General features: G+C 38.7%; 1 pseudogene; it reads left to right on the top strand.

Moving 5' to 3' along the window:
• The first annotated feature begins 1,350 nt into the window (after positions 1-1,350).
• LOC129025138 (deoxyuridine 5'-triphosphate nucleotidohydrolase, mitochondrial-like) lies at positions 1,351-1,844 on the top strand (annotated as a pseudogene).
• The last annotated feature ends 24,689 nt before the right edge of the window (positions 1,845-26,533 follow it).

Here is a 26,533-nt window from a genome sequence, read left to right on the forward strand (position 1 = left end):
GACATATACACAGCCAACAAGCATATGAAAAAGTGTCCAACATCACTAATATAGAACTGCAAATTCAAATTACAATGGAATACCATCTCACAACAGTCAGAATGGCTATTATTAAAAAGTCAAAAAATAACTGATACTGCTGAGGTCGTGAGGAAAGGGAACACTTATACACTGCTGGTGGGAATGCAAATTACTTCAGCCATTGTGGAAAGTATTTTGTAAATTTCTCCAAGAAATTAAATCGGAATTGCCAATCAACCCAGCAATCCCGTTACTGAATATGTACCCAAGGGAATATAAATTGTTCTACCATAAAGACACATGCACGCATATGTTCATTGCAGCACTATTCACAATACTAAAGACATGGAATTAACTGAGATGTGCATCAATGGTGCACTGGATAAAGAAAATGTGGTATATATAGACCATGAAATACTATGCATCCACAAAAAATAACAAAATCATGACCTTTGCAGCAACATGGATGGAGCTGGAGCTATGATTCTAAGCAAATTAATGCAGGAACAGAAAACCAAATACCACATGTTCTCACTTATAAGTAGGAGCTACACATTGAGCATACATGGACACAAAGGAGGGAAAAATAGACACTGGAAACTACTTTAACAAAGTGGAGGGTGGAGCTTAGGGGTAGGGCGACAATTTAAAAACTACCTATCTGATACTATGATGATTACCTGAGTGATAAGTCATCAGTACACCAAACCTCTATGACACGCAATATACCCATGCAACAAATCTGCACAGGTACCCCCTGAACCACAAATAAAAGTTGGGAAGAACCAAAGAACCAAAAAACAATAATTAAATTTTTAAAAAAAATAAATGCAGTAAAGATTTTAAAGTCAGAAAAAAAGAAATTTCCAAATTATTTTCCATAGTTTTTGTACCATTTCATAATCCTCACTGGCAGCATATCAGGTTTTAATTTGGTCTTCATCCTTGCTAGCACTTAGTAATATTTTTTTTGAAAAATTTTCAGTCAGTTTCAAATATGTGTTATGCTATCTCTTTATGGTTTAATTCTCATTTCTCTAACAGATATGATGAACAATAATGTTTCATGTCTTTATTTGTCATGCATATATCCACTTAGGGGAAGTGTCTATTGACATCTTTTCCCCATTTACAAAATTTGGTTGTTTGTGTTAAGTGAATTCACGGGAGGTGATTGTTTTGGACGAAGTTCTGTCCCCAGGTCCTAGCAGAACAGACCAAAACAGAATGGAGACACTGGTGCTAATTGTCACTTAATCAAAGCGAATGTTGGCTCATCCTGTACTCTCTTGTTCCCTGGACTCTCCTCTGCTTTCCTTTTGCTCTGCTATGCCCTGCTCTGAAAAGACACCTGCCATTTCTCCCCCAGCAAGCAGGCCTGCCCTGCCGAGGAGGGCAGCATGCAGCTGTGCTTTGCCTGCTCTCCAAGCATGCCATGGCCCTGAACCAGGGGTCTTGGCTGACCGCAGACTATAACATGTATAGTGCCTATGATTATACAATACCATATACGGAGTAAGCTCTTGTGAAAATGAACATTCTGATAGCTCTTCCTTCTGGATGTTATGGAGGAGTGGCTCAGTGGTCTGGTCTGGCTGTAAAACACTTTATAGATACAGGAGATGGTGTCATAGATAAAGATTATAGAGGCAATGTTGGTGTTGTAGTGCTTACTTTTTTGGTAAAGAAAGGTTTGAAGTCAAAAAATGTGATGAAATTGCACAGTCTTTTTGTGAATGGATTTTTATCCATAAATAGAAGTTCAAGCTCTGGATGATACTGAAAGGTGTTCAGAAGGTTTTGGTTCCACCAGAAAGAATTAAAATTTATGCCAAGAGTAGAAAATGAGAAATCATATCTTTTTCTGAAAAATAAAGAGTTTCTCCTTAAAGTATTTTGTTTTGTACCCCTATAAACTTAATAGCTTTACCTTCTAAAAATACTGCATTTTCTTATGATCAGGGAAAGAGTATCTCTGTTTGGATCACGTAGAAACTTTCTTATGTTTTTCTGCAATTAATGGTTATATGTAAATCTGCTTTGTAGTGACCTAACTCAAATGGTGTCTTTTAAAAAATCAAATGTATATCAATTACTAATACAGAAAAGCTTGTATTATTTAACTCAATAAGTGATACCGCTTCAGCAATTTATTTTGCTGTGATTGCTTTAAATCTTTAGCAATACTTTTTATTCAACAAACTTAAATTCTTTCATGGATATAAAGTCTTTCATAAGCAGAACCAAAAGAAAAATTTAAAAGGAGAGATTAAACTTATTTCTTGTTTTGCTCTCCTCTTCTCTAGACTAAAATTTTTTTAACATCTTAAAATAAGCTGAATATCTCTCTTTTGGACTTCAGAAGACCTAATATCAAAAAATTAATTAGGTCAAAATGGCTTAATTTAAATTTGATTCTGGTAAATTTGTCATATATAAGGTTTAAATAGTTGATATCACAAAACAGTATTGTAAAAAAAAAAAAAAAAGTCATTAATTCAGCCAAAATGATAATTCAAAGATTTCAAAAAAAACAAAGCCCTTTTTTCTTTGAGAGAAGAGACTTAATTTTCCAAATAATAAGCCATAACAAAGACTGTATGAGGCCAATTAAATTTGTCTCTCAAATTTTGTAAACAAATCTATTAAATATTCATCATCTTACCATAAGATGTAATTTCTATAAACCTTTTTATCACCATATATATATATATATTTTTTTAAGTGAGTTAATACTTTAAGGAAACCTTGTAATCTGAGACAGAGTCCCAGATGCTGGTCTTGCATTAGTGTGCTTTTGATATTAATGTTTAATTTATCTTGCATTAGTGTGCCTTTGATATTAATGTTTAATTTATAGAGAAACTCTGAACTAATTTTACCTCTCATAATTAGCCCTTAAAATCTCACATGCCCTCTTCTGCCTCAATACTGCCTGGGCCTAGAGGGGTTGAACCGTTTTAATTTCTGGTCCTATATCTGATGAATGCAGTTTATTTTGATTGTCATCTTCTATAAGTTCTAAAGATGAAGCTTTAACTGCTGTCAGGGTTTAAGACTTAGCAGGACTAGGTATTCTTTTTAGACCCAGGAGTCAAAGCCCTGTGACTTAATAGCATGAGGACATTAAAAGAAATACAGAAAGTTACATGGATATAAAAATCTCAATGTTTTTAATCTCAGTTTTTTTAATCTCAGTTTTCCTAAGCAAATTAAACTTAATAACAATGACATAGGAATTATTTTGATAAAACGTTAAAATCCATTTGTTAGAATAGTTAACAAAAGGTAAAAAAAAAAAAAAAAAAAAAAGACCTTTCAAAGTGTGATTGCTTTCCCCATAGGGAGTCCATTTAGATAACCTGCAAGTCAAAACTAATGAAAATGGTACTTGAATTAGTGAAACATAAATAGAGTGTGTCCTGGGTCGTAAGTATAATTTTCAGTTTCACAGAAAAATTTAAAACCAAGAGCAAAGAATGTTATATTGGAAAAAAGAATTTCCTATAGACATTTAAAATGAAATTTTTTTAGCATCAAGCCATAATAGCAGTTAGAACCTGAGGGAAAAAAATTACAGGAGCTGATGAAAAAGTTGAAAAAGATAGTTATTTATCTCAGGCCTTCTCAAAGGGGAGTGAATGCTGAAAACAGCAAGACACAATAAGAGTGGAACTTTTGGGTTGAAAAAATTAAAATATCTTGTAATTTTATTAAGAGTAAATCAATACCTTTAAAAAATGTTTTTGTTCTAACCTATTCCTTAGTGTATTAGTGTTTTTTTCCATATCAAAGCCCAATCTATGGAAAGATAATTATAAATAATTTCTTTTTAATTATAGCCAACTCAATCACATCAAGTTTTTCTGTTATGAATCCTCTTCTTACAAACCTTATTATGACTTACAGAAACCATTTACAACATTCTTGGACCTCCTGTTGTACCCCAAACACCCCTTGTTCCTAAATAACCAGTTATTTTATTTCAGGACAAAAATGTTTGCCATACAAGATCCTTTCCCATCTAAAATTATTTTTCTTTTTTTCTTACGTTTCAATTATATCCACTTTTCATTGCCACAATCACTTTCTCTTATAACACATTTTACACAAAAAAGAGATTTTAAAGAATATGTACACGTTATGAGATATAATAATTAGCCACCCATGATTGTGTTGATTAGATTTTCACACCTCCCGTATGTGGAGGTCAAGACTGAAAATGGAATGAATATGCTCTATGACTGCACAGGCAAGGAAAAGAATGATTTTTTTTTTCTCCAACAAGTAAACCAAAAAGGATTTATCTGGTTTAATTTTTTTTTCATTGTCAGTAGATTCTTAGTGGTAACTTTTGTTAGTTTTTCCATCACATATAACGGATGAAGTAGAAAAACGACCTTTGACTACATTCTAAGTTCCCCAAGAGAAGAAAACTCTCTATGTCTGGATTCTTTGAGCTTCCTTGTTATCTTTGGTGATGGTGATGGAAGTGGGGGACATTATTCTAATTCTTGTGCTTCTTTAGGCTCTGTGAGCATCTCCTCCTGTGGGCTTCTCCATGTGCCAGGCTTTGCTATTCATATCAGGCACATCAATCAAGGTAGCCACAGTTCCAGGAAAAGTTGCTACACACAATTTTTCCTATCCACCTCCAGAACCCTGTTCATCTTGCAAAACTGAAACTCTATACCCATTAAACCATAAATCACCACTTCCTCTCCCCCTAGTTCCTCGCAACCACCATTTTACTTTTTGTCTGTGTGATTTCAACTACTCTAAGTACCTCACGTAAGTAGAATCATATAGTAATTGTATTTTTTTGTTTCTGCCAGCTGCCAGCAGCCCTTGGCATTCCTTGGCTCGTAGCTGTATCACTTCCATCTTTGCCTCCATCTTCACATCACTGTCTCCTCTTTGTGTATCTCTGCCAAACCTCCCTCTACTTTTCTCTTTATAAGACTACATTTCCAACTGACATATTGACATTTATTCCTTCCACAAACAGTTATTCAAACTAGTATAGGCTTGCCATTGAGAACACAAAGAAAATGAGACACAGTCTTATTGGGGACATTGTCAGACAACAATTGTGGTAGGCAGAAAAATGGTCTCTCAAATATATATTCTCTGCCTAATGCCTGGAGTCCATGCCTGTTACATTACATGGTAAAATATGTGATTAAGTCAAGGATTTTGAAAAGAGATTTATTCAGGATTAAACAAAGGGCCCTAAAGGCAATTATTTTCCTTTGCATCTTTCTTACCAAAATATCTCTTTATATTTATGACTTTCTTTACATCTCTCTTATTTAGTGGTTTCTTTTACCGTGTATCATAAATACCCATTAAATAACATTTGAATTTAGACAAAAATTACATTTTCTTTAAATAAGAACACAATTTTTAATAAAAATGTTTTCCTTTTTTTTTTTTTTTTTTTGAGACAGAGTCTTGCACTGTCACCTGGGCTGGAGTGCAATGGCGTGATCTCAGCTCATTGCAACCTCCACCTCCCAGGTTAATGCGATTCTCCTGCCTCAGCCTCCCGAGTAGCTGGGATTACAGGCGCACACCACCACACCTGGCTAATTTTAGTACAGCCAGTGTTTCACTATGTTGGCCAGACTGGTCTCGAACTCCTGACCTCGTGATCCACCTGCCTCAGCCTCCCAAAGTGCTGGGATTATGGGCATGAGCCACTGCACCCGGCAATTTTTTAAAAAAATTGAAGTGACCCAGTCGTGTAATGAATATCTATTATTTAATTTAACTTTAAATTCTAAATTACATAACAAGTTTCTTTACAAGTATTTATTCTATTAAATTTACCTAATTATTTAATTTTACTTTTGAATAGTTTACCTAGATTACATATGTAAACTGTGATAGTCATGATTTAAAGTTATTTCCCTGTTAACCATTTTTTATAGCCTGTGAATTTCAGGTGTTTATCTAAGTAAGAATCTTAAGGTTAAATAAATGGTGAGGTTTTGTTTTTGTTTTTGTTTTTTTGTTTTTTGTTTTTTTTTTGCCAATAACTCAGGATTTAGTTGTTTTCATTAAACCAAACAATATTAAGTGCCATATTTATCAAAAATTATACAAACAAAATATTTCTTTTTTGGGCTGCAAGCTTTACAACCCTCATGCCAAATTTTGACATCTTACAACATCTAGCAGAGATAAATATTAAACTACTTGACCAGTGAATCCAACAAAAACGCCTGTGGACAATTCTGAAGACATTTCTGGTTTTGTTTGTTTGTTTGTTTTTGTTTTTGTTTTTGTTTTGAGAAAGAGTTTCACTCTTTTCACCCAGGTTGGAGTGCAATGGCGCAATCTCGTTAGAGGGCAACTCAGGTCAATACAGGTATCCCAATCCTTTCAACAGACACTGTGCTCCCAGGATCTGCCAAGAGTCCAGATGAGGAGCTTGAGAGAGCTTTGAGGGTGCCCCTAGGCCAGAACACAGACTGAGGTCCCATGGGAATATGTCCTGCCCCTGCTGTCGACCTGGAGATCATGGGCAGGGCTGTCAGCTAAAGGCCCCTCCCTTATCCTGGGATTATTGGTCTAAGGAAAGGAGAGGGCTTGGTCTGAAGGGGGAACACTCTGGTCAGCAGAGAGAGGGTCTCAGGCCCTGCCAGCATTCAAGGAGACGACTGAAGGGAACTGACTCACCAAAAGCGCAGGACCCAGCCCTACCCTGCAACTTCTGTTAGCCATGGGAAGGTACAGGGAATGGTGGGTGAATGGAATTCCCTCACTTCCTCTTCCTGAGCCTCCTGGAGACATAACCTTGGTTTAATTAAGTGGCCTCTGGACAACAGAGGAAGGGTCCCAGTCCCTGCCAGGCATCAAGCTGAGAACCAAGCAGACTTCTCACGTGGGACACATAGACTCCAATGAATTTGGACATCTCTTGCTGTCTTTCCCGGGAGACCCTGAATGGGTGTGGCCAGATATGCATGCCCTCATGTCCTGTTTCATATCAGGGATGTCAGCTCTTAATCTGAAAGTTTTTCAAGCCAGCAGCAGAAGTGTGTAGTCTAGGCCCTGCCAGGAGAAAAGTGAGGGCCCTGAGGGAACACAGAGGGGACCATCCACCCCAAAAGTGTAGGGACCTCACAGAGTGTGACCTACCCTACTGATAGCACTAAGGGGACAGGGCCGGGCTTGCAGCCTGCAGCCTGTGGCCTCTTCGATTACTCTTTCAGGGGCTCCAGGAACCAGGCAGTGAGGCCTCAGTCTGAGGCAGTGTCCTAAGGTCACAGAGCAGAGGAGGCCCAGGAGCAGCCAACACTCAAGGTGAGATTTCTTCCCTGAATGTGGACCAAGGACCCTACCTACCTGAGAAAAGCAGGGACCTCACAGTTCCCGACTCCAACAGCCCTACTGTCAGCCCTGAAGCACCAGCCTCTGCTGGCTAGCTGCACACCGAGGTGTCCTCTCACTTCCTCCTTCAGGTTCTTGTGAGACAGGCCGACCAGGAGGACACACTCACGAGGAGGCCCCAGAGCAGACTCAAGGAGAAGAACTGTAAGTAGGCCTTTGTTTGCTTAGGGCCTGTGGGATGTGGTTCTCAGCTGAGGCTGCTCACAGGCTCCCTCTCTCCCAAAGCTTGGACAGCAATGGCAACAACAAAACCCAGAGTAGTAGGGTCTGGGCTCAAAGAATATTAGCACTGTCAGCCATTTGTCATTTGTCAAACTTCTCATTTAAGCCAGGCCCTGAGCCAGGTGCATCACTTACATTGCACACGCTCCAACAGTCCTGTTGGACAGGGCTTATCACACCTGCTTCGCAAATGAACAATCTGAGGCTCACGGGGCTTGGGCATTTCCCAGGATCACATGGCTAGTAAGGGACAGAGCTGGACCCAGGTCCCTAGTCTAAATTGCTATGAAGCCCATGCTGTTCACATTCCTCCCATCCTGAGGCCCACCTGCTGGGTGGTTACTTCACTTCTCAGCATCACATCCTGTCTCTCAGGTAACCAAAAGAAGGACCCTGAGGCGAATGCCAAAGCAGGCAAAAAGAACGTGACAATGAGAATCAAATGCCTTTTGGGGGTAGGGTGTGGTTTGTCCCTTGAGAGCTAACTGCTGAGTGCTTTCTTTTGACTAGCTCCTATGGAATATGTTACTGGAGAGCCTACAAATGCTCATCCACATCTTCCATCGTCTCCTTCCTGGATACATGTAACAAGTTCACCTCCAGCATTTCTGTCTGGCCCCAGCACTTTCCCACATCACAGCACCCTTCCCCTGGTCACTTTCATGTGCCCTCGCTTCTGGCTCTGGGACCTGGTCTGCTGCTTGCTCTTCACTGCTGCCTCCCCTGGGGGGTGTGCAGAACCACCTGCCCTCCCCAAGACATGGAGCATTCCCAGACCCTGGAGAAGCCCCCTAGCTCTCCCATGGCTCACTCTCAGTCGTGTCCCACAGCCACAGCCACTCTGGACTGTGACTTTAGAAACTTGGTCATCTCTCCCTGGGAGTCCTCTACACACTCTTTGGTTTCCCAGTGGGCTGTGAGTAGAGCCCATACTGACCCACAGTCTGTTGGATCTTGGGATACAGTCCTCAAGGTAGAGGGAATGTTTTTGAAGTCACTTGCATATTTGCAGTAGAATTTTAATGAGTTTCTCATCTGAAGTGGGAAATGAACATGCAAATTACATAGACGGTGCTCAGAAATTCCATCCCCTCATAAGAAGTAGAAGAGGAGCAGCCATCTCCTGAAGCTGAATTCTTACAAAACCTGGGCTCTTCCCGGGGGGCAAAAGTTGGTTCCTTGGTGGACATACCAGCTGGAATTTGAAAAGAATGATTAACTAGCCTTCCACTGCCTCCTGTCTGTCATCTGCCCCTAGGAACATACTGACTTTCAGTGTGACTAGTGGCACCTGTACAGGTGTTCAGGTAAAAATGGTCACGTGGAGGGTAGCAGAGAAGGTGGGTAAGATTCTGCCCCCGCATCAGATGGAAGGAGGAAATGAGATGATAGATGGCATTGCAAAGGGAAGTGCAGAAAATGCTATGGAGTGAAGAAGGTGAACTCTCCCTGCTGACCTTTACAGGATCCTCTTCAAATTGGATGAGTTAGTGTTTGATAGCATCTGTCACATAGTAGGCACTTAAAAATTCAGTCAATTTCAAGGCAAATGTGGTCATCTCAGAAACTTCTCTCAGAAATGAACAGTCCGTCATAACAAGGTATAGTATGTGTACAATTTCCTATATTTCTTGTTGTGTTCCAAGCTGTTACTTCTCCACAAATATATTTTTTAATTTCTCAGAGTCACATTGGACATTTCAGCTTCTCTGATCTAAATAGCTTTTGGTTTCATAAATACTACTTATTGTTCTTCTGAAATTCCAATTTCGTTAATTTTTGTTTTCCTATCTATTTCACCCCCGTCCTTTTGCATACTTAGGTTTAATTTATTTTTCCTTTTCCAATTATTTCAGATCAAATTTAGATTTTTTTATCCCAAATCCTTTGTTGCTTCCTATTATATGCATTTAAGGACATTACATTTTTCCAAGACACTATTTTAGATGAATTCCACATATTTTTAATATATTACCATTTCTATTTATTCAAAATCATTTTCTAACTTTTCTCAAGAATTTTTTTAAACATGGAATAGTAAAACTGTGCTGCTTATTTTCAAAATACTTGGGGACTTTACGGTTTTCTCCTTTGTTGTTATCTGTAGTTTTATTCTATTATAGATTTATAAAAAATATTTGTACAATTTTAATTATTTGAATTATTTATGGAATGTCTTATTTATCTATTTGTGTACAAATTCCTCATACATTTGACAATACTGTTTATTCTGCTGCTGTTCTGAGGAGCATTCAGTAAAAGCCAATCAGCTCATGTCTGTTCTTTGTGTTGTTCAGTCCTTCTATAACTTTGCAGAGTTGACTACTTCAATCATTTACTCAGAGAGGAGGTTTACAATTTCCAATTCAAGTGCAGATTGTAATATTAATATTTATCCTTTACATTCTTTTTTTTTTTTTTTTAGACAGAGTCTCACTCTGTCACCCAGGCTGGAGTGCAGTGGCACAATCTCAGCTCACTGCAACCTCTGCCTCCCAGGTTCAAGTGATTCTCTTGTCTCAGTCTCCCCAAGTAGCTGAGATTACAGGCACCTGCCACCATGCCTAGCTAAATTTTGTATTTTTAATACAGACAGGGTTTCACCATGTTGGCCAGGCTGGTCTTGAACTCCTGACCTCAGGTGATCTGCCCACCTTGGCCTCCCAACCTTTAAGTCCTATCTGAAGTTGTTTCTTGTATTTTGAAGCTCCACTTCTAGGTGAATTAATAAGTAGGATTATTATGTCCTCTTTGTTAATTGACTCTATTACAATTGCATAATGTCCCAATTTATCCATAGTAAATTTTCTTCCTATAGAGGCAAAAAGGTTTACTTAATGTAGTCACTCCAGGTTTCTTTTATGACTTTTAATTTTATTCTTTAAGTCATCAAATAGTAAATTTATTTTCTTTTGGTGTCTAGTGTGGGTTTAGCCCATGTGTAGATTCATTAACTACAACCACTCTCATGCTACAAACAGTTCCATCACCTTCCTTCCCAAATGAAACCCCCTCCATGTGCTGTTTGTTTATATTTATACCCACCCCTCCACATCTAACCATGGCAACCATTCATCTGTACTACAGTATTTCAGTTTTCTCTTTCAAGAATATCAGGTAAATAGAACAATAGAATATGTAACTGGTTGAGACTGGCTCTTTCCACAGAACAAAACACATTTGAGTTCAATATACCTTGTGTGTCTCAGTAGTTAATTCCTTTTTAATGCTGAGTGGTATTTCATAGTATGGATGAATAAAAATTTCATTTTCCACTTACTGACAGAAATTCATTTGTGTAACTTCCAGGTTTTGGTAAATATGACCAGAACTGCTATAAACATTCATGTATCTAGGCTTTGGTGTGAATATAACTTTTTCTTTTTCCATTGGGTGGGTTTGCTGAGACATATGGTATGTGTTGATAAGAAACGACCAAATCACTTTCCACAGGGGTTGTACCATTTCATAAATTCCAGTAGCAACATAGGAGATTTCAAGTTGTTCTTCATCGTTGTTAGCACTTAGAACTATCTTTTAAAAAATTTTTTCAGTCATTTTCAAATATATATTATGGTATTTCATCATGGTTTATTTTGCATTTCTCTAATAGCTGTGGTGCAGAATAATTTTCCATGCATTTGTTTGTCATGCATATGTCCACTTTGGTGAAGTTTCTATTGACATATTTTGCCCATTTAAAAAATTAGATTGTTTGTGCTAAATGAATTCATGGGAGGCCGTTGCTTTGCACTAAGCCCCAGCCCCAGCCCCCAGCAGAATAGACAAAACCAGAATGGAGTTACTCAATGATATGGTTTGGCTGTATCCCCACCCAAATCTCATCTTGAATTGTAGTTCCCACAATCCCCATGCGTGATGGGAGGGACCAGGTGGAGATAATTGAATCAGGTGATGGGGAAGTTTGCCCCATCCTGTTCTCATGAGAGTGAGTTAGTTCTCACGAGTTCTGATGTTTTTATAGGGAGCTTCCCACTTTTCTGGGAACTCATTCTTCTCTCGCCTACTGCTATGTGAAGAAGAACATGTTTACTTCCCCTTCCATCATGATTGTAAGTTTCCACAGGCCTCCTGAGCCCTGCAGAACTGTGAGTTAATTAAACCTCTTTCCTTTATAAATTACCCAGTCTCAGGTATGTACTTACAGCAACATGAGAACAGACTAATACAGTAAACAGGTACCATGTAGTGGGGTGCTGCTGTAAAGATACACAAAAATCTGGAAGCAACTTTGGAACTGAGTAACAAACAGAGATTGGAACAGTTTGGGGGCTCAGAAGAAGAGAGAAAGATGTGGGAAAGTTTGGAAATTCCTAGAGATTCGTTGAATGTCATTGACCAAAATGCTGATAGTAATATGGACAATAAAGTCTGGGCTGACGTGGTCTCAGATGAACATGAGGAACTTGTTGGAAACTGGAGTAAAGGTCACTCTTGCTATGCAAAGAGACTGGTGCCATTCTGTCCCTGCCCTAGAGATCTGTAGAACTTTGAACTTGAGATTTAGGGTATCTGGTGGAAGAAATTTATAAGTGGCAAAGTGTTCAAGAAGAAGCAGAGAATAAAAGTTTGGAAAATTTGCAGCCTGATGATACAATAGAAAAAAAAATTCTGGGGGAGAAATTCAAGCCAGCTGCAGAAATTTGCATAAGTAACAAGGAGCTGAATGTTAATCACCAAGACAATGTGGAAAGTGTCTCCAAGGCATGTCAGAGACCTTCACCACAGCTCCTTCCATCGCAGGCCTGGAGGCCTAGGAGGGAAAAATGGTTTTGTGGGCTGGGCCCAGGGCCCCCCTGCTCTATGAAGCCTCAGAACACAGTTCCCTGCATCCCATCTTCTTCAGATCCAGCCATGGCAAAAAGGGGCCAATGAACATCTCAGGCTATCACTTCAGAGGGTGCAAACCCCAAGCCACCTGGCTTGCAAGTGGTGTTGGGCCTGTGGGTGCACAGAAGTCAAGAATTGAGGTTTGAGAACCTCCACCTAGATTTCAAAGGGTGTATGGAAATGCCTGGATGTCCAAGCAGAAGGTTGCTACAGGGGCAGAACCCTCATGGAGAACCTCTGCTAGGGCAGTGCAGAAGGGAAATGTGGGGTTGGAGCCACTACAGAGTTCCCACTGGGGCACTGCCTGGTGGAGCTGTGAGAAGAAGGCCACCAACCTCCAGACTCCAGAATGATAGATCCACCGACAGCTTGCACTGTATTTCTGGAAAAGATGCAGGCACTCAACATCAGCCCATGAAAGCAGCTGAGAGGGGGGCTGTACCCTGCAAAGCCACAGGGGTGGAGCTGCCCAAGGCCCTGGGAGCCCACCTCTTGCATCAGTGTGACCTGGATGTGAGACATGGAGTCAAAGGAGATCATTTTGGAACTTTAATATTTAATGACCGCACTATGGGATTTCAGACTTGCATGGGGCCTGCGACCCCTTTGTTTTGGCCAATTTTTCCCATTTGGAATGGGTGTATTTTCCCAATACCTGTACCCCCATTGTATCTAGGAAGTAAATAACTTGATTTTGATTTTGCAGGCTCATAGGAGGAAGGGACTTACCTTGTCTCAGACGAGACCTTGGACTTGGACTTTTAGGTTAATGCTGGAATGAGTTGAGACTTTGGGGGTCTGTTGGAAGGGCATGATTGTGTTTTGAATTGTAAGACCATGAGATTTGGGAGGGACCAGAAGTGAAACAATAAGGTTTGGCTGTGTCCCCACCCAAATCTCATCTTGAGTTGTAATTCCCATAATCCCCACATGTCATGGGAGGAACTAGATGGAGATAATTGAATCATGGGGGTGATTCCCCCATCCTGTTCTCGTGACAGTTAGTTCTCACGAGGTCTGATGGTTTTATAAGGGGCTTCCCTCTTTGCTGGGCACTCATTCTTCTCTCTCCTACTGCCATGTAAAGAAGGATGTGTTTGCTTCCCCTTCTGCCATGATTGTAAGTTTCCACAGGCCTCCCCAGCCCTGTGGAACTGTGAGTCAATTAAACCTCTTTCCTTTATAAATTACCCAGTCTCAGGTATGTCCTTATAACACCATGAGAATGGACTAATTCACTCCTGTTCATTGCCAAATAATCAAAATAAACTTTGAAATGGGCCAGTTTTTCAAAAATTAAAAACAGAAGATGCACAGTAACTAATAATGAAGGCCCAGTGTACCTGATCAGGCATGATCAGAAAGTATTCTCTACTTTAGCCTTATAAGGAAATCAGCTGTGAAATGACCAATTCACTCTTTGTTCCCTGTTTCTACATTTTTCAACACTTTCTGCCTATAAGCCAATGTTTTCTGCTGAATTCATTGGGACACTCATTCTATTTTATATTCTTCTAGAATCACAAATAAAAGCCCATTAGAACTTTAAACTATATTTGGTGTAATTTTGTCATGTGACATGTGTTTTCTAATTTTTGAGACTTTAGGTCTCTTTATATAATCTTCATGATATGGTTTGGCTGGGTCCCCACCCAAATCTCATTTTGAATTGTAACTCCCATAATTCCCACATATTGAGGGAGGGACAGTGAGAGATGATTGAATTATGTGGGCATGTCTTTCCTGTGCTGTTCTCATTATAGTGAATGGGTCTCACAAGATGTAATGGTTTTAAAAACAGGAGTTTCACTGCACAAGCTCTCTTTTTTGCCTGCTGCCATCCATGTAAAATGTGACTTGCTCCTCCTTGCTTTCCATAATGATCGTGAGGCCTCCCCAGCCACATGGAACTCTGAGCCCAATTAAACCTCTTTCTTTTCTAACTTGCCCAGTCTCAAGTATGTCTTTACCAGCAGCATGAAAATGGACTAATACAGTAAATTGGTACCAGTACAGTGGGGCACTGCTGAAAAGATACCCAAAAATGTCAAAGCAACTTTGGAACTGGGTAACAGGAGGAGGTCGGAACAGTTCAGAGGGCTCAGAAGAAGACAAAAAAATGTGGGAAAGTTTTGAACTTCCTAGAGACTTGTTGAATGGCTATGCCCAAAATGCTGATAGTGATATGGACAATAAGGCCCAGACTGAGGTGATCTCAGATGGAAATGAGGACCTCTTTGGGAACTGGAGCAAAAGTGACTCTTATTATGTTTTAGCAAAGAGACTGGCAGCATTTTGCTCGTGTCCTAGAGATTTGTGGAACTTTGAACTTGAGAGAGATGATTTAGCGTATCTGGCAGAAGAAATTTCTAAGCAGCAAAGCATTCAAGAGGTGACTTGGATGCTATTAAAGGCATTTAGTACTGAAAGGGAGGCAGGGCATAAAAATTTAGAAAATTTTCAGCCTGACAATGCAATAGAAAAGAAAATCTCATTTTCTGAGGAGAAATTCAAGCCAGCTGCAGAAATTTGCATAAGTAACGAGGAGCTGAATATTAATCACCAAGTCAACGGGAAAAATGTCTCCAGGGCATGGCAGAGACCTTTGTGGCAGCCCCCCTTATCAAAGGCCCAGAGGTTTATGAGGAAAAAATGGTTTTGTGGGTCTGGCCCAGGGTCCCTCTGCTGTGTACAGTCTAGGGACTTGGTACCCTGTGTCCCAGCCACTCCAGCTGTGACTAAAAGGGGCCAAGATACAGCTCAGGCTGTTGCTTTGGAGGGTGGAAGCCCCAAGCCTTGGCAGTTTCCAGGTGGTATTGAGTCTGCAGGGGCACAGAAGTCAAGAATTGAGGTTTGGGAACCTCTGCCTAGATTTCAGTGGATGTATGGAAACGCCTGGATGCTTAGGCAGAAGTTTGCTGCAGGGGTGGGGCCCTCATGTGGAACTTTTGCTAGGGCAGTGCAGAAGGGAAATGTGGGGTTGGAACCCCAACACAGAGTCCCTACTGGGGCACTGCCTAGTGGAGCTGTGAGAAGAGGGCCACCATCCTCCAGACTCCAGAATGATAGATCTACCCACAGCATGCACTGTGTGCCTGGAAAAGTCACAGACACTCAACACCAGCCCATGAAAACAGACAGGAGGGAGGCTGTACCCCACAAAGCCACAGGGGTGGAGCTTCCCAAGACCATGGGAACCCACCTCTTGCATCAGCATGAACTGGATGTGAGATGTGGAGTCAAAGGAGACATTTTGGAGCTTTAAGATTTGACTGCCCTGCTGGATTTTGGACTTGCATGGGGCCTGTAGCCTCTTTGCTTTGGCCAATTTCTCCCATCTGGAATGGCTGTATTTACCCAATACCTGTACCCCCATTGTATCTAGGAAGCAATTAACTTGGTTTTGATTTTACAGGCTCAGTGAAATATGTACCATTTGTCTGTCTTACAGTTTTCAATAGAGTTAGCATAGATTTCCCTATCAAAGGAAATTGTTTTTGGCCCATTAACCAGGACTGTGTAAAGGGAACTGGCTACCATTTGTGCTTCTGCCATGTCCAATGTCTCTAAGGTACAGTTTATTTGGCAGGACACCTTCTAAAAATAGCATGCTGCTCATCGTGGTTGCCAACCTGAGGAACCTAACCACAATATTGAACACAAAGAGACTATTAATGCCTTATCCTGCTTCTATGTAAATTAATTAGTAAACATTTGGCTTTTGTAAAGCCAAGAAAAAAATTATACAGTATCAAAGTAGAATTAATTACTGTTTGACTTTTTTAAGGTTTATTTTTAAAAACAAAATAAAAGGAGAATAAATCAAAAAAATATATAAACGGCTCTTTATAGAAACAAGGTATTGTAAATAGTATATATAAAAGATAAGGCAAAGAGCAAGACATCTCTGAACATAACTTTTAAAATTGTTTCTTGTCTGAACTATGCATGTACTGCATTTGATAGAAAAACAGATTTGCATCAAAACCCATAAACATTCTAAAACTGAAAAAAATTAAAAATAAGGTAATTTAGCTATACACCAAATCAGTAACTAATAATGCAGAGAAAATTACTTCAATTGGCTTTTGAACACAATACACTGAGTATACATTGTTAATAGGATATATTCTAAAATTGAAAAAAATCTACAAAGAAATTTCACACTTAATTCACTATTTTCATATTTAGTTATATAGATATGGTAAATTTGAATCTATGTATGATATAGAATAAACAATTGTGGTGTTTTTAAAACATAGTCATAATTACTTTGCTATTCCTCTCTTCAAGAAATGAAGCTTAATTCCCTTCTCCATGAGTGTGGGCTGGATTTAGTGGCTTGCTTCTAATAAATAGAATTTGGTGGATGTGAACAGAGTGCCATTTCTGAGACTTGGCCTTAAAAGGCATAGTGACTCCTCATTGTTCTCTCTCTTCAATCACTCTCTAAGGGGACATAAGCAAAACATGTCCTGACTTAGGAAAAATTACGTAGAGGTCAATTTGGTAAGGAACTGAGGCTTTATGCTAACAGCCAGTGAGAAACTGAGGTCTGAATCAACAGCTTTGTGGGAGACTCATCTTGGAGGTATATATTCTAGCTGTAGTCCCCAGTAAAGCCTTCAAATCTTGCAAGCTCATGAGAAATTCTGAACCACAAATGCCCAGCTAAGCTGCTCTTGAATTTCTGATCCACAGAAGCTATGTGCCTTGTTTGTTGCCTAAAGCTGCTAAGTTTTGGTATAATTTATTATGTAGCAATCAGTAACTAATTTGTAAATAATTAAAATATATATTCATATATCTATACATAGATATATTAAGAGATGCTATGGTTTGAATGTTTGTTCCCCCGCAAAAATTTATGTGGAAACTGAATCCACAGTGGAACAGTATAAAGAGGTGGAGCCTTTAGGAGGTGATTTGATCATGAGAACTTCACTCTTGTTAATAAGGTTAAGATCTTTATGAAATAAATTTTACACCACGTTCTGCCCTTTTGCCCTTCCTTCCCTTTTTCCAAGTGAGAACACAGAGTTCATACCCCTAGAGAATGTAGCAACAAGACTCCATCCTGAAAGCAGAGACTGGGCTGTCATGTATATTACTATACATTCCCTTTTGGTTAAAACTAAATTCAAGTTTTCTATGGGTATTTTTCATGATGTACTTTAAGGTTAGAGAATTTGTAAAGAAATTCCTGAATTTGTTAATATAGTTTGATTTTGTAGCCAAGGGTTGAAGGGATTAAAAAAGAACAACACATTAAGATGTGATTAAACCTCTTTTAAAAAAATTTTGTAAACATTTATTTCAGGTAATTTTGAACAAAAAAGTATTAAAATGGCATAACAATTTTCTCTTTTAATAATTATGGTGTTATTAGGATTGCTTTATACTATAGAAAATGATAAATACGTTTCTTAGTGACAGAATTGTTTAGGGAAAATACCAGTGAATTACAAAAAAAAAGATGCATGAAACTGTTTTTGTTCCAGCACAGTTGTTATATTCAATGTTTCACTACAGTAGCAACCAAAACTGCAGCTGAAAGTGACTGGGATTTTCACCTGTTTTTTGTTTGTTTGTTTGTTTGTTTGTTTGTTTGTTCTTTTTAACTTTAAGTTCTAGGGTACATGTGCACAACGTGCAGGTTTGTTACATATGTATGCATGTGCCATGTTGGTGTGCTGCACCCACTAACTCGTCATTTACATTAGGTATATCTCCTAATGATATCCCTCCCCCCTCCCACTACCCCACAACAGGCCCCAGCGTGTGATGTTTCCCTTCCCGTGTCCAAGTGTTCTCATTGTTCAATTCCCACCTATGAGTGAGAACATGCAGTGTTTGGTGTTTTGTCACCTGTTTTGAATCCCTAAGAATGACAAACAAGTTTAAAGGGACTGCATATCATCAGTTATGTGTCTCTCTTTTCTCTTGTTCTTTCTTCGCTTTTTTCTTTCTCTCATTTGTTCCTTCATTAATTCAATTGTCAATTTCTTTTTAATCTCTTCATTTTGTTGTTCATATATTTGTTTCTTTATTTATTCACTCATTTACTTATTTAATCATTCATCCATGTAAAGTAACATCTGCTTTAGCATAGACCAGTACAATAGCAAATAGCATCTTAATTTGTTCCCTGTTCCACTCTTACACCAATGCAAGGCGTTCCCCCCACAGCATGCAGTGACTATTAGAAAGTAAAAATTATATTGCTTCCTTCCCCTGCTAAATACCCCTCCAATGGCCTCCTATATCATTCACGAAAAAAATTTACATTTCTACAATGGCCTACTTAATCTGATGCCTTGCTCTCTTTCCAACTTTATTATCTTTCACTCCCCCTTGCATACATTGCTTTGATCACACTGACTTTTTTGCTGTGCCTCAAAAAACGCCAACATCTTTCTATCTTAGAGACTTAATACTTGTTATTCCTTTTACTTAGAATGTACTTCCCTCAAATCTTAGCAATGATGGCTGTTATTTTTATCATTGCTCAAATGCCACCTCAGAGATGCCTTTCTGACTACCCTGTCTCAAGTTGCCTCCTATCCCTCACTGTCATATCACATTGTCTTCTTAGCACTTACTTCTATTTGAAAGTGATTGTGTGTATCCCTAAATTGAATGTAAACTCTCTGAGCACAAGGAATGTATCTGTTTTCTTTATCATTGTATTCTTAACACCCAAAATAATACCGACACACAGTAAACTCTTAGTACATAATGGCTGGAGGAATGTATGAATGAATGTTTCTGTTCCAGAAACAATCATTGTTAACATGTTGGCATTTTGTGTGGCCATAAGATAATGGAATGAATAAAATTTTCTTAAACAACCTCATTCTAGTGATGAGACACACATACAACCAAACAAACAATTAGCACATAGCGTGCCAGTGATAAAACTGAAGTCCATACTAAGGGCAAGGCAGCTTAGAGAAAAGAGTATATTTAGATAAAAGAAAAAAAAACAGAATACTTGTCTTGTTTGAGGTACAGCAAGAAGGCCAGTTTTGCTGGAGTAGACAGTCAGAGGCTTGAACGTTAAACTAAATTGTGTTTATGGAATTCCAGTAGTGTAACATGTTTCAAATGCACTGTCTAAATCAAATGGCAAAAAATATATAGTGCTGAGAAGTTTGTAAACTCCTTGAAGAAAAAGACATCTTTTATATTCTTTCTTTATATTTCCCAAAGTGCCTATCAGAGCATTAAACACATAGCAAACACTCGATGATAACGCATGTTTGGATTACTAAAGGCACAAGCAAACGTAATACCCAATTTTTCCATCAGCTTAATAGCTCATAAGCCACATGCTTTAAAGCATACTTTTGGCTGAGGTATAGATCTTCCTTCTATAGGAATATTTCATCCAGACAATAGGAGAGGGTAAACTGAAGATCTCTTTCTCTTTCAAGGCATCTTCCTTTCTATTCCACTTGTTCTGCTCACATGGCCATAGAGGGAGTGGTACTGGAAGACAGAAAAGCCTGTCTCTTATTGGTTGATTTCTTAGCTTGTTTTCCAATTATTATCACTATGTAAAAAATTGTGGAAAAAATTAAGCAACTTACACAAACCATTTTATTTTGCTTGCGATTTTATGGCTCTGAAATTTGACAAGGGTTTGGCTAAGCAATTATCATGTGGGATTGATTCTGCAGTTGAGGTAGATGTCAACTTGAAGCTGTGGTCATCCCAAGGCTTGACTGAGATAGATATCTAAGATAGCTTATTCACATTGCTTATTCACATTGCTAGCAGTTGATGCTGGCTGTCAGCTGGAATCTCAGCTAGGGCTCTTGACTACAGGTTTGGGAGATGACTGAATTATGGGGACGGATCGTTCCTGTGCTGTTCTGGTGATAGTGAATGGGTCTCACGGGATCCAGTGGTTTTAAAAATGGGAGTTGCCCTACACAAGCTCTTTTTTTGCCTGCTGCCATCCACGTAAGATGTGATTTGCTCTTTCTTGCTTTCTGCCATGATTGTGAGGCCTCCCCAGCCACGTGGAACTGTGAGTCCAATTAAACCTTTTTCTTTTGTAAATTTCCCAGTCTTGGGTATGTCTTTTTCAGCGGCATGATACACTTCATAAAAGACCTTTTTGGATATATGATGTGCAATTATTTGACACCCTTCATTTGAATTTTTATGCATTGATCAGAGTCTCTCTCAGAGCAAAATTTTAATTTTGAGAAAGTCCAATGTATCATTTTTTCCTTCATGAATCATGTGATTAGTGTCATATTTATGACCTCTTTGCCTTACTTTAGACCATTAATATTTCCTTCTATGTTTTCTTTTAAAATTTATGGCATTTCATGTAATATTTAGGTCTAGGATCCACTGTGAGTTAATTTTTGTATAACCTGTGAAGTTTTGGTAAAGGTTTTTTTTTTTAACTCACAGATGTTGAATTGTTCTCATACCACTGATTGAAAAGACTAACATTTTTCAAATAAATTTTCTTTACTCCTTTCTAAAAACTCCATTGACTACATTTGTCTGGGTCTGTTTATGGATTCTCTGTTCTATACCATTAATCTTATCTGTATCCGTTAGCCAATTCCATAGAAACCTGATTACTGTAGGCTTATATTAAATCTTAAAATTGGATAGTAGGATTTCCCCTGATTATGCTGTTTTTAAAATTGTTTTAACTATTCCAGTTCATTTGCTTTTCCATATATTTTTGAATCAGCTAGTGTATAAGTACACAAAACTGGTGCTGGTATTTGACAGGACTTACACTGGATCTATAGCTCACTTTGGTATAAAGCGTACATCTTCACTGAATCTTCCAGTCTGTGACCATGATATGTCCATTTGTTTATTTGTCCCTCCTTGAAATTTTTCATCAGGATTTTGTAGCTTGAGCCATCCCAATATGTATGTGTTTTGTTAGACATATATATATCAAAGAATTTTATTTCTTAATTTTATTAAAACTGCTAATTTTTCAATGTGTTTTTCAATATTTTTAAATTCTTATTTTCAGTTGGGTTTGTAAGAAGCTTGACGTCTCTCTGCCATTGTCACAAACAAGAAAAAAGCTGAACAAATTAAAACCCAACAACTTTGCTTAGATCCCTCAGTGAATTTAGGCCATAGGGCAAACTGCTGACCCAAAATTGAAGACACTGGCAGATACAGACAACCACAGTCTCGGAGAGCAGAAGCCCGGGAGCAGAATACCCCGGAACAAGTACCAGGGTAGGAAACCCTCATCTGTACAAGATGAGTGGTTAGAGGCTCAGAATGGACAAGTTTGAGAGCTAAAAACTCCTGGGGACACCATGTTAAGGGGGATACCACACTTTCTGGAGTTTTGCCTCCAGTAGCCCTATCAGATTCTCCCATTGAAGACCAGAGACAAATCCATTCCTGCTTCCTGCAGGGGGAGTGGAAAGGAGTCATTCGAAAATATGCCCAGAGTATTCTGTTCTTCTAAACAAGGCCTACTCTCAGAATAATCTATTTTTCCAGAATCTAACATACTATATTTTTTTTCCAGATTCTAATTGACCTTAGGGAAGGGAAATATCCAATTACAACACCCTCCTGCCCTCCTGGCTCTCCAAGGGGAAAACAAAACAAGAGTAAACCAAACTGGGAAACACCAGTGAAAGCTACATCCCAGAATCAAAGCCTGACACCTAGTCATAAGACAATAGAATGCTTTTCTTCTGTTACAGGAAGTACGGGAATCCTTGGTTCTTGTCTAACTTGGAAGAAAGAACTAAGCCAAGAGACACATAGCAAGGGTTAAGTAGCAGAGTTTATTGAAGGAAGATAAAGTACATTCCTAGAGAGGAGTAGAAAACAGCTCTGAGCTGATCCAGCTGGAAAAATAGTAGTAGCAGAGCTTATTTAAAGAGACAGTACACTCTGGAAGACAAGAGAGTGTGTGGCTGGAGAGAATGAGCCAACCGTAGCTACTGCTGGGGGACTCTCTTTATGAGAATCTTACATGATTTTTCACGAAGAGGCATGCAGCGGTGTTACTTGCAAAAATATGTTTTGGGAGGTCTTTTTAGGTGTGCATGCTCTGTGGTTATACATGCTGCTACAAATGTTGCATGTCTCATTAGCATTTAAGATCTCCCACCAAAAGTGGTTTTTTTACTATTAAAATCCTAGATGAGCAAAAGGCTCCTGTAGGGTGAGTTTTTGGAGGAGTGTGCATGCTTGTCAGTGGGGAAAATCTCTACCATGATTATCTCTGGCTAGGGCCTGATAAGTGCCCTTTAGGGTTGGAAGAGCCCCACCACAAGGCCAGAAGTAGCCAGTGCAGCCACTGTCTTTTTTGCCAACTATCAGTGGGCAGCGCTATCAGTGGGCATAATCTCTGGGACTTCTTTTCCCCAGGGCTTCCTTGCCTGCTCATTTCTGACTATCTGCCCACTCTAACACCTCCATCCATAGATCACCATCACATCAACCATGAAATGAAACTGAAAGAAGAAAACATACTAGACCTTATTGAACAGGCTCCCAAGGAAAATCAAACAAAACAAAGGTGGAAAAATGAAGGACACCATAGAGAGGTTTAGTCTCTGACACCCACAGCTACAGCAAACAGCAAACACAGCCAGAGGAACATAAACCTCACACTAAAGGCCTGTTTAACTCCATTCTTTTATCTACTCCATTATATCAAGTTTGCAACAACAAAAAATCAAACCATAATAGACAAGAAACAGTGTGAAGAGACAGAATAAGCATAATAGACATATTTTATCAAGTTTGCAACAAAAAATTTAAACCATAATAGACAAGAAACACCATGTGAAGAGACAGAATAGGCATGAGAAACAGATTTTGGAATGATCCAACCAGGAATTAAAAACAACTATGAGGAATGTGCTGAGGGCTCTAAGGAAACAGTGGATAATGTGCAAGAACAGATATGCAATGAAGCAAACAGGTGGAAACCCTTTAAGAAAGAGTCAAAGAGAAATGCTAAAAATAAGAAAATGCCGTAACAGAAATCAAGAATGCCTTTGATGGGCTCATCAGGAGACCGGACAGGGTGAAGGACACAGTGAGCCTGAGGAAATGCAGCAGCAACTTCCCATTTTTATTGCCACTGTATGGAAATATGATTATTGAGTGTGGAGCTTCTGTCTTGCGACCTTGCTGCACTCACTTATTACAAGTTTTTGTGCAGTTTCCTCGGGATTCTCTGCATAGACAGTCATGTATTCTGAGGTTAGAAACAGTGTTACATAATGTGTTCCATTCAGGATGCCTCTTATTTATATTTCCTGATTGATTTCTCTGGTAAGAATACCACTACACTGCTGAATATGAGTGGTGATGGGGATATCCTTTCCTTGCTTCTGCTCTTAGGGGAAGGCATTCAGTCTTTCACTATAAAGTTTGATATTTGCTCTAGGTTTTTTGTAGATGTCCTGTGTCAGGTTAACTTCCTTTGTATTTCTAGTTTCCTGAGAGTTTGCAATGCAATTAAGTTGTACTTTCTTAAACGCTGTTTTCTGCTTCAGTTGAGATAATCATAAATTTCTTTAATCTGTTGATATGATAAATTGCTTAATTATCAAATATTGAATTGGCTTACAGTCCCCAGGAAAATCCCACTTTTTAGATATTGCTAGATTCTATTTGCTAGTATTTTGTTGGAGATTTTTACATGTATGTTTATGAAGCATACTGGCCTCTAATATTTCTATTTGTTGTGTTTCCTCATTTGTCTGTACTGCCAGCCTGGTAAGACCATTGTAATGTGAACCTGATAAAATGATTTGGGAAACATTCCCTTCTCTTCTATTTTGCCTGAGAGAGTGTGCAAATTAGTGGTACTTTCCTAAATGTTTTTAAGAAATCTCTGGGTCTACAGATTTCTTTCTCGGGAGGGTTTTTAATTTAAATATTTTTTCTTCTTTTTCTGTTTAGTTAAGGTAGCTTTATCTGAGATGTTTGTTTTATCTTAATCTCAGTATTAAGTGGTATATTTTTCTCTCTAAATTCTGTTTTAGCTGCATCCCACAAGTTGTGATATGTTTGCTTTTCCATTTTAATTTATTTCTATGGAATTTTTATTTGCTTGAGGCTGTTTGATCCTTGAGTTATTAAAGGTTGTGTTGTTTAATTTCGACATGGTATGATAATTTCCTGTTTTATTTCTGTTAGTGTTTGATTTCCAATTTGATGCCATAAAGGGCAAAGAGCGTATCCTTGGTGATTTGAATTTTTTAAAAATCTTGTTTCTTCTATGACTCAGGAGATAATCTAGTTTGGTGAGTGTTCTATGTGTGTTGAAAAATAAATGCACATTCTGCTGTTGTTGCTGCGATGATATTTGTATCCTTGGTGTTTGTGAGTCACTCAGGCCCAAGGCTGAGAACTGGGTGATGATCTACCCCTACTCCCCTTCTCCAGTCCTTGGTAAGTATGAAGATTTCTGCATGAGCATCTTGGGTTGAGCCTAAGAATTTCTACTCATTTTAATATGCTCCCTTTCTTACATTTACTACTCTCAGTGACCTCCGCCATGCTCACTGGGTCACAGGCAACTCCCTCCGATCCTCTGGCTAGAAGGTTGGTCCTTCATCTCCTCACATTGCTGTGCATTTCCCTTGAAAGGGTCTGGCTAGGTGGCCACATGGCAGGAAAATAGAAAGAGAAAAATAAAAGAAGGGATTCCATTCACATTTGTTTGCCCTCCATCTCCTTTCAAGATATTTTTTCTCTTTGGTTTTCTACAATTTCAACATGATGTGCATATATGTATACTTTTCAGTATTTATCCTGCTTGGTGTTCTTTGAGCTTCCCAGATCAGTAGTTTCCTATCTGTCATGAATTTGGAGGAATTCTCAGCTATTAGCAATTCAAATTTTTTTTTGTTCCTTTCTCTCTTCTCTGTCTGGTATTCCAATTACTTACATTTATGCCCTTTGTATTGTCCCACACTTCTTGAATATTCTGTCTTTTCCTTACATTTTTCTCTTTGTATTTCGGTTTTGGATCTTCTATTGACATTTCTTCAGGCTTACACCTTATTTCCTCAGCCATGTCCTGTCTATTGAGCTCATCAAAGATCTTCTTCATTTCTATTACACTCAGGGATTTTTTCTGTTTCTTTTTTTAATAAAATATTTTTACCGTGACAAAATACATATAACATAAAATTGACCCTCCTAACCGTTGTAAGTGTACAGTTCAGTGGCATTAAACACATTAATAATGTTATACAACTATCACCACCACTCCACCACCTATATCAAGAACTCTTTTCCTCTGGCGCTATACTGAAACACTATACCCATTAAACAACACCTCCTCACTTTTCATCCCCCAAACTCTGGCAACTATCTTTCTACTTTCTGTCTGTATGAATTTGACCACTCTAAGTACTTCATGTCAGTAGAATCGTACAGTATTTGACTTCTGGTGACTGACTTATTTCACGTAGCACAATGTCCTCGAGGTTCATCCATGCTGTAACTTATGCCAGAATTTCCTTCCTTTTGAAGGCTGAATAATATCCCATCATATGCATATACCACATTTTCCTTATCCATTTATTTACCAGTGGACACTTAGTTTGCTTTCAAATTTTAGCTATTGTAAATAATGCCATTATTCATATATATACAAATATCTCTTTAATACGCTGCTTCTGATTATTCTGGGTACATAGTCAGAAGTGGAATTGCTGGATCATATGGTAATTGTATTTTTCAATTTTGTGAGAACTCAAATACTGTTATCCACAACAGCTCATCATTTTACATTCCAACAAACACAAAAGTTAAAATATCTCCAGATCCTTGCCAACACTTGTTACTTCAGGGCTTGCTGTTACTTCATTTAATAGTAACCATCATAGTGAGTGTGAAGAAGTGGCTCATTGTGCTTTTGATTTGTGTTTCCCTAATGATTAGTGATGTTGAGTAGCTTCTCTTGTGCCCACTGGTCACTTGCATATCTTGTTAGGAGAAATATCTATTCAAATACTTATTCTATCATTGCATTAAGTTGTTTTTTATTGTCATC

Source organism: Pongo pygmaeus, chromosome X (genome assembly GCF_028885625.2).
Source record: "Pongo pygmaeus isolate AG05252 chromosome X, NHGRI_mPonPyg2-v2.0_pri, whole genome shotgun sequence".
NCBI classification, from domain to species: domain Eukaryota; kingdom Metazoa; phylum Chordata; class Mammalia; order Primates; family Hominidae; genus Pongo; species Pongo pygmaeus.